The sequence below is a fragment of the Lycium barbarum genome, chromosome 3, assembly GCF_019175385.1.
Source record: "Lycium barbarum isolate Lr01 chromosome 3, ASM1917538v2, whole genome shotgun sequence".
Lineage (NCBI taxonomy): Eukaryota > Viridiplantae > Streptophyta > Magnoliopsida > Solanales > Solanaceae > Lycium > Lycium barbarum.
Window position 1 is genome coordinate 29,714,239 of NC_083339.1, and position 15,088 is coordinate 29,729,326.

Below are 15,088 nucleotides of genomic sequence, written 5' to 3' on the forward strand. Positions count from 1 at the left end.
TATATATATATAACGTGTCTCGGCCCTCTAGTGAGGGACTCGGTGATTAATATAGTAAATATGCGCACGAGAACGTGTCCTGGCCCGGGACTCAGTGAAGGATATAGCGGTAAGCACGAGCAGAATAAATAGCAACCACATATATGCAATTAAATCTTTGAGACTCAATGGAAAAGCACTAACCAGCTCTAAAGTGTCAAAATAATATTCATATTCAGTTCTTTTTAAGTCTCATAACAAACTATAACAAGAAACGTTTCAGATTTCGTGTACATGTACCAACTTAACATGGTGTAGCTTTTGAAAGTCAAGTATGCCTCTATTTGTGCAATTCTTTAAGAGTAGGAACTTCTATACATCATTCATTAGTCAATCATATAGTAGGCTTGTGACAATAGCATTAAGGAAATATAGAATCATAAGTCATGCATGGAACTAGAGAGTAGAATTTACCCCAAGGTTCATATCGTTTCATACTTACGTCTAGGACATGCCAAAAGAAAGAAGGAATAGGCTTTACATACCTTTAGCGTTTAGTCGTAGTATAACTTGTACTTGCTGCCCAAAAACACTTATCCTATATCAAGATATCAAGAGCTACAATTAGTCTACAAGGGAATTCAATACGTATTTTGACGCTCACAATCCCTTTCTAACATTTAACGACGTTTCGTTCGCATTCAAACCAACTAGCGCTACAAGCTAACATTGCTAATCGTTCTTTCATATATTAATCCAAACTTGTTTAAACATGACTTAGTGAACTTGGGCAGTCCATACATCATTCAAAACTGTCCCATACACACGGCTAAACAACACACATAACATTTCCATTCTCACTTAGCAATTTTCCAGTTTTAACTTACAACAACAACAACACGTTTAATGACATTACTTTCATGATTCTTGGAACTGTTTTAGCATCATTTCCATTCTTACAACAGCCCACAAAGCATTCCAATTTCGACCTGAATCATTGCACTTCACTTTCACTAAACGTTCACAACAAGAATCAACACTCAACACATACAAATTCACTTCTAGCACTAAAACAGTCCATTGTTTTGGACTGCTTGTATGCTTCAACATAATTCATTTCTTTAACACCTCAATTCACATATTCAACATGCATACAATACACCACAATGTCCATAACAACAACAATCAAAATGTGACACAAAACAGTCCATAATCTCCCCTAAAACAGTCCCCTCACACGGCTACAACACCACTCCAACAACTTCATGATTTTCATCCATTTATCCATACTACAACACATTCAATCCACTTCCAATACATGTACAAGAAGATTAAACATGATTCCATTAAAGCCTACAACACACGGCTCATTTAAATTTTTAAGAAAAATAGTCCAATACCAACTTGCAACATCATAAACCAACTTCTAAAATCTTTGTTCATTTACGTATGTTGACACATATTCAATTCATCAACAATACAAGCAAAATGAAATCAACCATGACTTCACCACTACTCACGGCTCACCCCCTACTTCAACTACAACAACAATCCAACAACCTTCATGAACTATACATTCAAATCATCATGCAACACAAGAACAATAAACATTCTTACCTTACAACTTGTTCTTCACTTTGGCCGAATCTTCAACCCTATTGAGGTGCTACACCTCCTTGTTTCTTTTCCACAACTACTACACGTTCTTGTACACTAGATGAGGAGTAAAATTGGTGAAGAAACTGATTTTTTTTTTATCAACTTGGAGAACCAAGTTCTGGCCGTGAGCTTCAAGGGCATGGATGGCATGTTTATGGTTTCTCCTTCACTTGAAACTTAATGGTGAATGTGTAGAACACTTTAGGGGTTTAATGGTGAGAAGGAAATGGAAGAGCTGGCCGTTTTTTGTGGTGGAACAGCCATGGAAACCGTGGTTCTCTTTCCTCTTCACTTGGTGAAGATGAGAGCCTTTCTCTCTCTAAGTTCACTTGGTGGGATTGGGAAATGAATTGTGCATGCAACCTTGGTCAACAAAGTTGGACATTTTGCTGCCCAAGGGGGGGGGGGGGGGGGTCTTACACGTCTCCCAACTCAAGCATGGGCTAAAAATCTGATTTGTTATGTGCTGCCACTAGTGCAAAATTTGTGAATATTTAAGTCTTAATCCCCACTTAATAATCCAACTTGCATCGTCCATATCTCCTTAGCCCGATATCATTTTGACGAGCGGTTTGTTGCGTTGCAAACTAGACTCGATGAACTTTATTTTAGGCTTTTGAAACATCTTAAAACTCCTCATATACTAGGAGATATGCCTCCTGCAATATAGGCTAAAATCGGAAGTTTCAAAGCACGCAGGTAAGCAACGGTACGAAGAATGTATGTCGGGTAAGGTATTTGAAGTACGATTGAGATGTAAAGTTAAAGATTGAAAGGGAAGGTAAATAGGAAAGTGTAACAGGTGCAGTTTGGATTAGACATACGAGGTATGTTCATCATTTTCATATTGTTGTTGATATTGGGAGCCTGTGTGGCTATGATACGATATGATATATGTACGTATAAATGTTGGCCCTGTGAGGCATTATTGGTATTTTCTGCGTGCAGGTTTTGGGATAGTAAGAAGTATAGAGAAAACTCTGCCCAAATCTTCCCAGAAATTGAAAAAAAGAGAATTAGATATAGGTTTGTAATATGTTTTGAAAGTTTGTGTCAATAGTAAGGATAGGATTTGACTAAGTTGCCAATACGACTGACCTCGAGAAATAAGTTGACTGCTGAATAGATGGTAATAGTAATTAGGAAGTCGATATCGATATGGTAAACAGAAGAATTTGGAAAGGGTTTATGATACTAAGAGATGATTTAGAAAAGACCGGCAAATCTTGATAAAGTGTTATAGTAAGGTACCAACTGAATTGATAAGCAGGATAAATTATGACGATTTTATAGTAAAAGAAGTAGTAGTATGATTAATATGAGAGTACAAAGGAAGATGAATTGTGACGGATGCGAATGTATTGGTAAGACAGGCTGTGAGGCAGTGAAGCATAAGATTTACTAGGAAGGGTAAAAGGTTAAGTATGCTTATACAACACTAATGTAACATTCGAGGACGAATGTTCCTAAGGGGGGAAGAATGTTACACTCCATAATAATCTGTGCTACTTATACTAAAACAAGAAAGAATGAGTTAAGAAGGTTCAAGGAAAGTTAATCGAGTTAGTAAGAATATCGTTATATATATGGTTGTCTTAAGTATCTCGAGGTGACATGGTAACCTAAAGGATTTGAAATCGCGTTATGAGTATGTATATGAGGTAATGTGATTGACCTTTTAAAGTATTTGAGATTATTAGTAATGATATAGAAGATGGACAAAAGATAGGAATATACTTTTGCGATTGGAGTTTCGTCGAAGCTTTGTGAGTTCTCTAGTTATGTTTAAGGTTATTGTGATTCTCCGAACCCTTCGAGACGTGTATATGGATTTTTATTGATGTATATAAGTGTGTATATGTATGTATAAGAGGTTACATGAGGTTGGAAGAGGATAATAAGTTAAACGAAATGAATCGGAACAATTTCAGTAAAATCTCGGACCCGATTGTGCTACGAACGTCTTTGAGAGTTGCTTTTATCAAGATTTTAGAGATATTCTAGGGTCGTGGTTGGTTCACCAATCCTATTGAGTCATTCAAGCATCCTACCTTAGTAATTTTGTTCACAATTGCTAATTAACCGGATTATTAATCTCGTAGTATTCTTCCGAATCACTACTCGCCGATTCAAGATAATTCGCCTCCTATATCCCTATGGTCTTGACTTATCAAGAACACAATAAAAGCACGGTAAGTAATTGATTGCGGTAACTAAGTATATTCCTATCCTAGTCACAAATCCTAGCCCAACTTTAGGGATAATCATATCACAATCTCTTTACTCCTTCTCTAAACTAACAACGTCTTTCCCAAGCACGGATATCAATTAGTAAATAGAACTCAACTGTTGCGCAGACGATCAAGCACTTAAGCACAGAAGTAAAGAAACAATTGCATACAAACAAGCTACTAAGATTAAAATACTTGTCAAAAGTCAATATTCATGGCTAAACCACAACCCCAGAATTAAGGTGTTTAGTTACACATGATTCAAGAATAGAAGGTAGAATTCATGAATAACATAGGGTTTCAACGTAAAGAAAAATAATATAGGAGGAATAAAACCTAGAAAGAGTTTCACAAGTCTCAAAAATCGTCTTAGCCGCCTCTGTAATGTTTAAAACGACTATTTATAAGCTAGGGCAAAATATGAGATAAGTTGGCCCAATCCCGATCAAATTAGGATTACTGACGCCGCTTGTGCGCTGGCTATGCGACAACCTTCGTTGTGTTTTGTTTGTGCGGCACATGCTCAGTGCATGGCCTGTCTGAGATTCAGAGATGGGGTTTTTATGTGTTGGCTGTGCGACGCATGGCCAGCGCACAAGACCCTTCAGTGGTCAGATTCTGCCTTCAAGTGCTGGAACTTCCTTCCCAACGTTCAACCAACGTGCACAACCTCAGAATCAATGAAAAACTACTCGAAATACCCTCTATTGGTCCTTGTTGTACCTATTCATACAAGCATACCAACATAAGCTCATATACAACAATTTACATTAAAAATTGTGATTAAAGTGCTAAGAAGAAAATGCAAATGACACTAAATCTAGATATTTGTGCCAAATAGCAACACCCCCCACTTAGACTTTGCTCTCCCTCGAGCAACCACTTATCAAACATTCCCTAGTACTTTACACAGCCATGCCACTCGAACAGGTCTACATCAGGATTCGGCGGATATGAAAGTTTCGAAATCGCATTAAAACATACACATTGAGCCAATTCTCTCAAAAGTCATGCCAACTGCTTCGAAACAACCATTTTCTCACATTTCAAAATATTAGCAACCAGACCTCTCAAGAAACGATCCATTTTAAAAAATAAGCATATGACTCACGACACCACTCAAAACACAACGAGTATGCCACTTTACCGAGTAGTAGTACTTCACCTATCTCCTATCGATTATGTGTCCTCACCCAAAAAAGAGTTGTCCATATTTCACACAAAGTTAATGACATTATTTCAACGGACATAAGATGCAAACAATATCGCTCACTCTCACAAAGAACATCCAATGCTTAAACATGACGAACCATAGGCTTGCCCTTAGTGTAACCGTTCCGCAAATTAGAGTGAGATGAATTTAGGATCGCTTAGGACTTGTATGGTTGTAATGTAGGCTAAGGGACGGGTAGGATATATTTTGGAAATAGTGACTAACCTCCCTAAGCACTTTTAATTCCTTACAACATAGTTCATTTTGCACCATCCTTCATCAACCATGACTTTCAACCACAAGCTACCCATTCTATCCCATCAACACTCATTTATTTTCTCAACTTTAAGCAGCATCCTATTTTCGACAAGCTAGTGGGAAAAAATATTAAAAAAGGAAACTACTAACTGGAAAGTTTCTATTTTCTGTTTTTCAGTTCTTTTCTCTCTTTTTTTTTTCAGTTTACGATTATATTTCCCACTAACTAGCATTCAAAAATACTCAAGCACACCAATATCCTTCATTTAAACTTCATTCAACAAACCCTCCCTTAATTTCACATCCCAACTCCAATTCCATTAATTTGCAATTAAAAGCGCTTAAGGAGTAAACAGGGATCAAATATTGGGCAATAAGAACAAAGGGGGTAGGCTAATTGGTTGTTGTCAAAAGAAAAAGATAAAGGCTCAACGGGGTTGACTAGGGATATATATATATATATATACACATAGGGTAGGCAAGCAATGTTTCAAAATTCAGATGACAAAGAAATGCCTAGATCACTTCCTAAACTTCTAACTCAATTTCGCTTCACAAACACACCGGGCAAGTTCTAGTCATCAATATCAAGCATGGATCATACAAGAGTTTCCTCACATCACATACAACACACAATCAATACAAAACAGATTCGTACAACCCTCAAATCAAGCAGCTATTACACATTATGCTAAGTGGGTCATACATGAGTCACTGCGCTTCACTACAAAAGTGTTTCGAGAGAGGTTACTTCTTTTCATGCATGCTTTTAACAATCATCAAGAACAGCTCACGGTTTTCACATTCTACCTAACCCGAGCACCTAGCATTCAAGTGGTCTAACATGCTTGACTCCTACGACTCTTTTTACAAAAAATTTAAAAAAATCTAACCCGGTTCAAAGGTCCCCCCTTAGGAAAGAACCGAGGCCATAAGAAAACCCAAGGGGGTGGATGGTGTGTGCCACTAATGAGGGACTCAAGAAGCTACAAAGAAAACCTAAAACAAGAAAACTAGAAATCCTTTTGAGTTTTTTTTTTTTTTTTCGATTCTAAAAGTCAAAAACTACCAAAAAGAAAAACCTATGGCAATTTGATCACCAACCTCAACCTCAAAAATGTTGTTATAAGGGACGTATTTCCCACCCCACACTTAAATCATGCTTTGCCCTCGAAGCATATAGATGGAAAAATTTAAAACAAAGGTAAGAAATACTCTCTGAGGCCCACTAGGGCCTAGTCATCATCCTCATCATACTCAGTCTCGCCATCAGACGGCTCGAAATCTTCCTCCTCATCATCATCAGCATCCTGTGCTTGGGATTCTTCCTCACCACCTTCCTCCATCTTGGATACTATGAGGTCCGCAGAACACAAATCCTCATCAACTGGCAGCCTGCCCTCCTCTCCAACGAGAACTCGTGAGTAAGTGGTATGAGGGCATTCTGCAAACACACTCGAGACATCTAACTCAAAGTAATCACAAGCTATCATCACAATCTTGTAAAGTTGCGATAGCACAATAGATTGGGCCGATCTTTCTTGGGCTGGGTCAAGTTGAGTTTAGTGCACTGTTCGAGAGACTTTACATTAGAGATGTCAATCATATTGTCCGGGCATTCGAGCACCCTGTCATGTGGACTATCCAACTGAGGTGCCAACTTTTTTAAGTAGCTAGTGAGGGTATTACCAAACCTCAGCCTTAGGGACTTGCCCTCCCTGATGTGTTGCATCTCCCGTAGCATCCAATACCCAATGTTGTCAGGTTGCCCCGTCAAGAAGAAGTACACAATGGCTACTCTTTCGTTCAGCACGGTAGTGAAATGATCTAGTGGCATTATGCGAAAGTTCAGCAATTGAAGCCACACTCGGGCCTCCTTCATGAAATCACCCATTAGCATTGTCTTGTGCTTCCTTGGGTCCTCTCGATATCTATCCCACTTGGCCTTTGAATCTGGCCTACACAAAGTCTCCCGAATGGTCGTATAGTCAGGCCTTTTTTTTTAAATCAAGCAATGGTCCAATCGGACAATCAGGGACTCCTAAATGTGCACACAAAGTGGAGGCTATTATCGGCACATACTTACCCCTTACATACATCGACGGTCGAATCGCACTGCCCTCTGTTCTGGCCAACTGTAGATTTGCATACAACTCCAATATCATGTCAGTGTTCATGGACCCCAAATTCTCAAAGACATCATTCCAACCCATTTCCACAATTTGGTTGTAGATGCCCCGAAAATTCTTTTTTAAAGCCACTTTGTTGATGGCCTTTCATGAATGTACCCCTCCTTCAAAAGGAAGTCTTTGTACCATTCTTCCGTATACCCAACCCTTACAAGATCGGGACGAGGCCTTTGGGATAAAGCCCGAGGAATGGGGACTACCGGTTGTTTGCTATTGCAGGTTGCTACTCCTTTCTTAGTGGCAGTGGCCTTGCCCACTCTACTCTTCTTGGAACCTTGCGAGGGGCCCGACTCATCAACTTTACCTTTGCCTTTAGTAACCATTGTACCTATAGAGGTTCACAACACAAGCATCCAACTTCGTTAGCAAATTAAACCCACACTTATTTCAAGTCGAGTGTTCATGAATTGAAGTTTCAACTTTTTCACTTTTTGGGCACTTTCATGGCTTTATTGACTTTCAAGTTCATCCTAGGGTGAACCACCCCACACTTAATTCAAACTATGGTACAAAAATTTAAACAAAGAAGTTAACTAACTTAAACTAAAAAGAACGAAAATTAAAGAAAAAAATTACACTACAAAATAAGGGAAATCATGTTTGAGGACTTAGGTTGGTGGTTCACCCCTTACTTTTAGTGCTCTTCGACTTATGGGTGTTAATGGTGATGCCCCTAGGTTTCGAGTGTTGTTTCAAGTTCAATTGCTACTCAAGACTTTACAAAAATCACAAGAAACTTGGTTTAGTAATTTTGTCAAACACCTTGTGGGCATAGAACTATCCCTTTGAGTTTTGAAACAATGGAGAGTTGAAGAACCCACCCTTTTGTTTGAGAATCATTGTTCTATCGTCTAACAACTATTTCAAACACAACAACACCAAATCCCCACCCAAATTCTCCTAACCCCATAAACCCTAGTTCATCAATCTCAAAATCAACACAAAGGAGGGAAGGGAATGGGATTTCATGGAACAACTATGAAGATTTAATTACCTTTGTTGAACTAAGAGACAATGCACACGAATTTCTTGAGGGATGGAGGATTTGGGGAAGGTTTGTAGTGTTTAGGTGCTGGTTTGGGACAAGTTTAGAGAGAGAGATAGAGTGAGTTTGTGAGAAGTGGGGGGGGGGGGGGGGGGGGGGGGAATTGGGGGGTCGTCCGTGTTTTAAATCTTAAAAACAAATTGAACCGGGTCGACCCGTGCGTTGGCCATACGTCACATGGTAATTGCACAACGCCCCAACTCTCTGAACTTTACATTTAGAAAAAAATTGCTCTGATTAGACCTCGTGCTCTGCATGCTTCGCATGCCCAGCGCACAGAAAACCTCTCTCTGGACTTTTTACTTAGCCAAAATTTTGGCTCTGAGTACACACCATGCGCTAGCTATGCGACGCGTTCACAGCGCACAAAACACCCCTTTCTGAATCTTTTACTTGGCCAAATTTTGGCTTGCTTACCTGTTGTGTGTTGCCTATGCGACGCATAGCCACAGCACAATACAAACCTGAAGCTTTATTCTTGATGTTTTGTATTCGTTTCGAGTTCATGTTCCTTCCTTAGCCCTGCAATATGAACAAACATGACATATATGCTACAAAAGTTGGGTTGCCTCCCAACCAGCGCCTTAGTTAAGGTCGTGGCACAACACTTTTTGTATTTTTCTTTTATTTTGAATTGTTACATTACAAACTCGGGTTGCCTCTCGAGAAGCACTTGGGTTAACGTCGCGGTACGACGCAGATCCTTTCCTATTCATCATCAAAGAGCACTTGCTCCTTTTCCTTGTCAAAAGCACTACCCCAATATCGCTTGAGACGCTATCCATTTACCAGGAACTTGGGCACCCCATCCATAGTTTGTATTTCCACAGCACCATGGGGTATGATTCTCATCATTACAAACGGTCCAGACCATCGGGACTTAAGCTTTCCCGGAAACAACCGCAGCCTAGAGTTGAAAAGTAGTACCTGCTGCCCTGGCGCGAATTCACGATATTGAATATGTTTGTCGTGCCATCTCTTCGTCTTCTCCTTATACAGCTTTGCGTTCTCATACGCCCCCAATATGAATTCATCAAGCTCGTGCAATTGGAGCAACCTCTTCTCTCCCGCCTGGTTCATATCAAGATTGAGCTTTTTTATTGCCCAATATACTTTATGCTCTAACTCAATCGGCAGATGGCACGCCTTCCCATAAACTAACCTGTAAGGAGAAGCTCCAATGGGGTTTTATACGTTGTGCAATACGCCCACAAGGCGTCATCCAACTTCATTGCCCAATCCTTCCTCTGAGCATTCACAGTTTTCTCTAAGATTTACTTTAGTTCTCTATTTGAGACCTCTACCTGTCCGCATGTCTGTGGGTGGTAAGCTGTATACATCTTATGCTTCACCTCATATTTTTCCAAAAGGTTCTTTAACAAAATGTTGCAGAAGTGAGCACCCCCATCACTAATCGTCGCCCGTGGGTTCCAAACCTTGCGAATATGTTCTTTCGCACAAAATTAACCACCACCTTTGCATTATTAGTTGGAAGAGGGACTACCTCCACCCATTTCGAAACACCGAAAGATGGTGGGAAAGGACCCATAAAATCAATGCCCCAGACGTCAAATATCTCTACCTCCAATATGTTCATCAAAGGCATCTCGTGCCTCCTAGAGATGTTTCTCGTTCGTTGACATCTATCGCAACTTCTAGCAAATGCATGAGCATCTTTGAAAAGAGTAGGCCAATAGAACCCAGATTGTAATACCTTAGCTGCAGTACGATCACCTTGAAAGTGCCCCCCCGTATGGGGAAGATAATAGCTCTCCAGTACTTGACTCACCTCGGTCTGTGGAATGCATCTCCGCACTAACTGATTAGTCCCTTGCTTGAACAAATACGGCTCATCCCATATGTAAAACCGTGAATCGTGATACAACTTCTTTCTCTGCTGTGAGGTAGCTTCAGGAAGGTACACCCCACTTACTAGCAATTTCACAATATCAGCATACCATGGGACTTTGGCAGCAGGAATAGCAAATAGCTGCTCATCAGGAACGACTCTCGAATTTGAACATCCTCCACAAAATGATTATGGTTGTCCAATCTAGATAAGTGATCTGCGACTTGGTTCTCAGCTCCCTTACGATCTTTAATCTGAATATCAAATTCTTGCAAAAGAAGAATCCACTGAATCAGCCTGGGTTTAGCATCCTTCTTGCTGAATAAGTAGCGAATAGCCGCATGGTCTGTATATATAATAACATGTGTTCTAACAAGATAGGACCGAAACTTATCAAATGCATAAACCACAGCTAGCAGCTCCTTCTCTGTTATAGTGTAATTCATTTGGGCAGCGTCTAACATCTTGCTAGCATAGTAGATAGAATGAAAAACTTTCTCTGGTCTCTAACCCAACACAGCCCCCACAGCATTGTCGCTTGCATCACACATCAATTCGAATGGAAAGTTCCAGTCAGGTGCGATGATTATTGGTGCAGTTACCAATCTCTTATTCTGACCTTCAAAGGCCTTGATACACATATCATCAAATAGGAATTTCACCTCCTTTTCAAGTAACCTGCACATCGGACTAGATATCTTCGAAAAATTCTTTATGAAACGTCTATAGAATCCTGCATGCCCGAGAAAACTGTGCACACCCTAGACTGACACTGGGGGTGGCAGCTTTAGCACTTTAGCACGATCAACCTCCAGCCCTCTCTTTGGAACCTTATGCCCAAGTATGATGCCTTCTCGGACCATAAAGTGACATTTTTCCCAATTCAAGACCAGGTTAGTCTCTTCACATCTTGCAAGTACTCGGTCTAGATTCTTCAAACACACCTCAAAAGAGTTCCCGAATACAGAAAAATCATCCGTGAACACTTCTACGAAATCCTCTACCATCTCTGAAAAAATAGCCATCATACACCTTTGGAAATTCGCGGGTGCATTACACAACCCAAATGGCATGCGTTTGAAGGCATATGTACCATATGGGCATGTAAACGTAGTCTTCTCCTGATCCTCCGAGGCAATAGCTGTTTGATTGTAGCCAGAATAGCCATCTAGAAAACAATAAAACTCTTGCCCGGCTACCCTGTCTAGCATTTGATCAATGAAGGGAATGGGATAGTGATCCTTTCTGGTTGCCTCGTTCAACTTGCGATAATTTATGCAAATTCTCCATCCACTGATTGTTCTAGTATGAATAAGCTCATTTTTGTCATTTGTCACAACTGTCATCCCTCCTTTCTTCAGGACACATTGCACCGGGCTCACCCACTTGCTATCTGAAATAGGAAAAATAATGCCAGAATATAACCACTTGATTACCTCCTTCTTGACAACCTCCTTCATCACAGGGTTCAGTCTCCGTCGATGCTGTGCGCTAGGCTTATGATCATCCTCCATGAGTATCTTGTGCATGCATAGCGTGGGGCTAATTCCCTGAATATCAGATATTTGCCACCCCAATGCCCTTTTGTAAGACTTCAATACTTCCAGACAAACATTAACTTCTTCGGCAGTCAACTCTGCTGCTAATATCACTGGCAAGGTATTACTCTCGCCTAAGAATGCATATTTAATATGTGCAGGTAAGGGCTTCAACTCCAACTTCGGAGGCTCTTCAATTGATAACTTTGGAATTACTCCCATTTTTCTGTCTAAAGGCTCAAACTCGCCTTCACGAATATAAATGCTCGCCATATCTAGAATCTGCTCCATCTCAAACGCCGTCAAGTCACCAAAAATATCATCATCCACTAGGGCTCTCTCCAATGGATCATGAAAAGTGATGAGTGGCCTTCGTGTATCATCATTCAGAACAGTAATGGTTGACAACTCCTCATAGATTGCAGGCATCTTCAGAGCTTTGTATGCATTGAAGAATTCAACTTTGTCATGCACTCTCATGGTGAGCTGCCCAGCAGCTACATCAATAAGTGATCTCCCAGTGGCCAAGAATGGATGCCCCAAAATAAACAGGACTTCCAGATCTGGCTCAAAGTCCAAAATCATAAAGTCCAAAATCATGAAGTCTGCAGGAATTATCAACGACCCTACCTGCACTAATACATCTTCAATAATGCCTTCGGGTCTTGCTAACGATCTGTCTGCCAGCTGAAGAACTATAGTGGTTGGTCTGGGCACTCCCAAACCTAGCTTCCTGAAGATAGATGAAGGCATCAAATTTATACTTGCACCTAGATCACATAGTGCTCGAGCAACAACCTGCTTCCTAATAGAAATCCCAATCATGAAACTTTCGGGATCCTTCAATTTAGTGGGCAACCTGTTTTGAATACGAGAAGTGCACTCCTCAGTAAGTGCAACAGTGGCATACTCTGTGAATCAGCTCTTGTTTTCAACAATATCTTTGATGTACTTAGCATACTTTGGAATACCCTGCAGCATATCAAACAACGGGACGTTCACGTGTACCTGCTTAAGCAAATCAAGAAACTTCTTGTAAGTAGCCTCTTCTTTCTGTCTTGCCAAACGTTGAGGGAATGGAGGTGGTGGATTTGCAACCACGGGCTATGGCTACTTTGCCACTGGTGTCTCGACTACCCTCTCTTTTTCAATCATCTCCTTGTCAATCTTCTCTTTTTCAGTTCTACTCGGCTGGTTTTCTTTGGAGCCTCTTCCTCTAGTTCTCTCCCATTTCGAAGAGTCACAGCATTGCACAGCTTGGGATTTACATCCATATCACTTGGAAGTCCTCCAGGTGGTCCAGTATTTTGTGCACCAGCTATTTGTCCCATCTTCCTCTCTAAATTTCGCACCGCCAAATCGCGATTTTGATTATCTACTATCAAATTTTGCTGGTCTGTCATCATCTTCTACATATCGATCATCATCTTTTTCATCATCTCTTCCATACTGTTCGTGGGAGATTGAGGAACAGGTGCTGGCTGATAGTTCTGTTTCTGATTTCCTTGATTGTCACTCCACCTAAAATTCGAGTGATTCCTCCAATTCGGGTTGTAGGAATTCCCTTATTGATTGTTGTTTCCTTGCCCTTTGCCTGCATTACCCACAAAGTATATGGATGCGTAATTTGCAAGGAATTCATCACTTGTGTGACCTTCTCCACACACATCACAAAAGACGATGGCTTGTTGCACTGCATGCACCTGCGGTTGAGCTTGCGCAACAGTTAACTTCTTGATTTCAGTGTGCATGGCATCAATCTGTGCTGACAGTGTCGTAAAATTATCCACTTCAAAAACACCAGGTGCCTTCTTAGCTGAACTGCTAGTTGTGTCATCTTGCCAGTCTGGAGTGCTCCGGGTAAACCTGTTCAATAATGTGAATAATTCTTCATAGCTCAGATCAAGGGTCTGCCCTCCTGCAGCAGTGTCTAGTGATGACTTATGCTGGGCATCCAGACTCTCAATAAATGTGTGTGCCAGAACTTCATTCGTCTGATGATGGTGAGGACAATCCCTGAGAAGACCTTTGAACCTCTCCCACACTTGATACAAATTTTCCCCTTTTTTTTGCCTGAATGACATGATTTCTCTGCGGAGTCGAGCTGTCTTTGCTAGTGGAAAGAACCTTGTCAAGAATTTTGTCGCCAAATCATCCCATGAAGTGATAAAATTTGCGGGCTCTGCTAATAACCAGTTACTTGCATTCCCCAACAGAGAAAAGGGGAACAGTGTCAGCCGCACAAACTCTTTAGTTATCCTTCCAGTAGCAAAAATATCAACAATCTGTAGAAAAGTATGGATGTGACGCTGGGGATCCTCGTGTGACATTCCTGTGAATTGCCCACTAGAGTGAAGTAGCTGAATCATAGGATGCTTTAGCTCAAAATGACCTTCGATGGTTGGCTTGACAATGCTTGAAGTTACATCTGCCACACGAGGCACTGCAACCTCTCGCACTTTCGCTGGTGGATTATTAGCCATGACCACAGGTAATACTGCCAAAGCCTACGGATTCTGCAATAAATTCAAATCTCTCCTGCACCGGTTGAAAGTACGTTCAGGCTCAGGATCGAATTCCTCAAGATTGTTTTGACTCGCAGTCCTTCGCATTCGATTTAAAGTACGTGCAATCAAGTAGCAGCTAAGATCAAGACGTTAATACTTGGATAAATAAAGCAATACAATTTACTTTGGCAAAAATAATTGATTTTTAAGTCCCCGGCAACAACGCCAAAAACTTGTTGCGTCCAAATGCACACGCAAGTGTACGTAGTCGTACAAGTAATATAGTGATTATATAAAATCGGATGTCGAACCCACAGAGACTTATGACCAATACTTTCACGAAAATAAACTATTGCTACCAATTATGCAAGTAATGAGTAAAAGCTTTGATTGTTTTGTAACTTAATGCTGAAAACTAAATAACTAACAATGTAAACTAGAATTGTACTACGAACGTCTTTGAGAGTTGCTTTTATCAAGATTTTAGAGATATTCTAGGGTCGTGGTTGGTTCACCAATCCTATTGAGTCATTCAAGCATCTTACCTTAGTAATTTTGTTCACAATTGCTAATTAACAGGATTATTAATCTCGTAGTATTCTTCCGAATCACTACTCGTC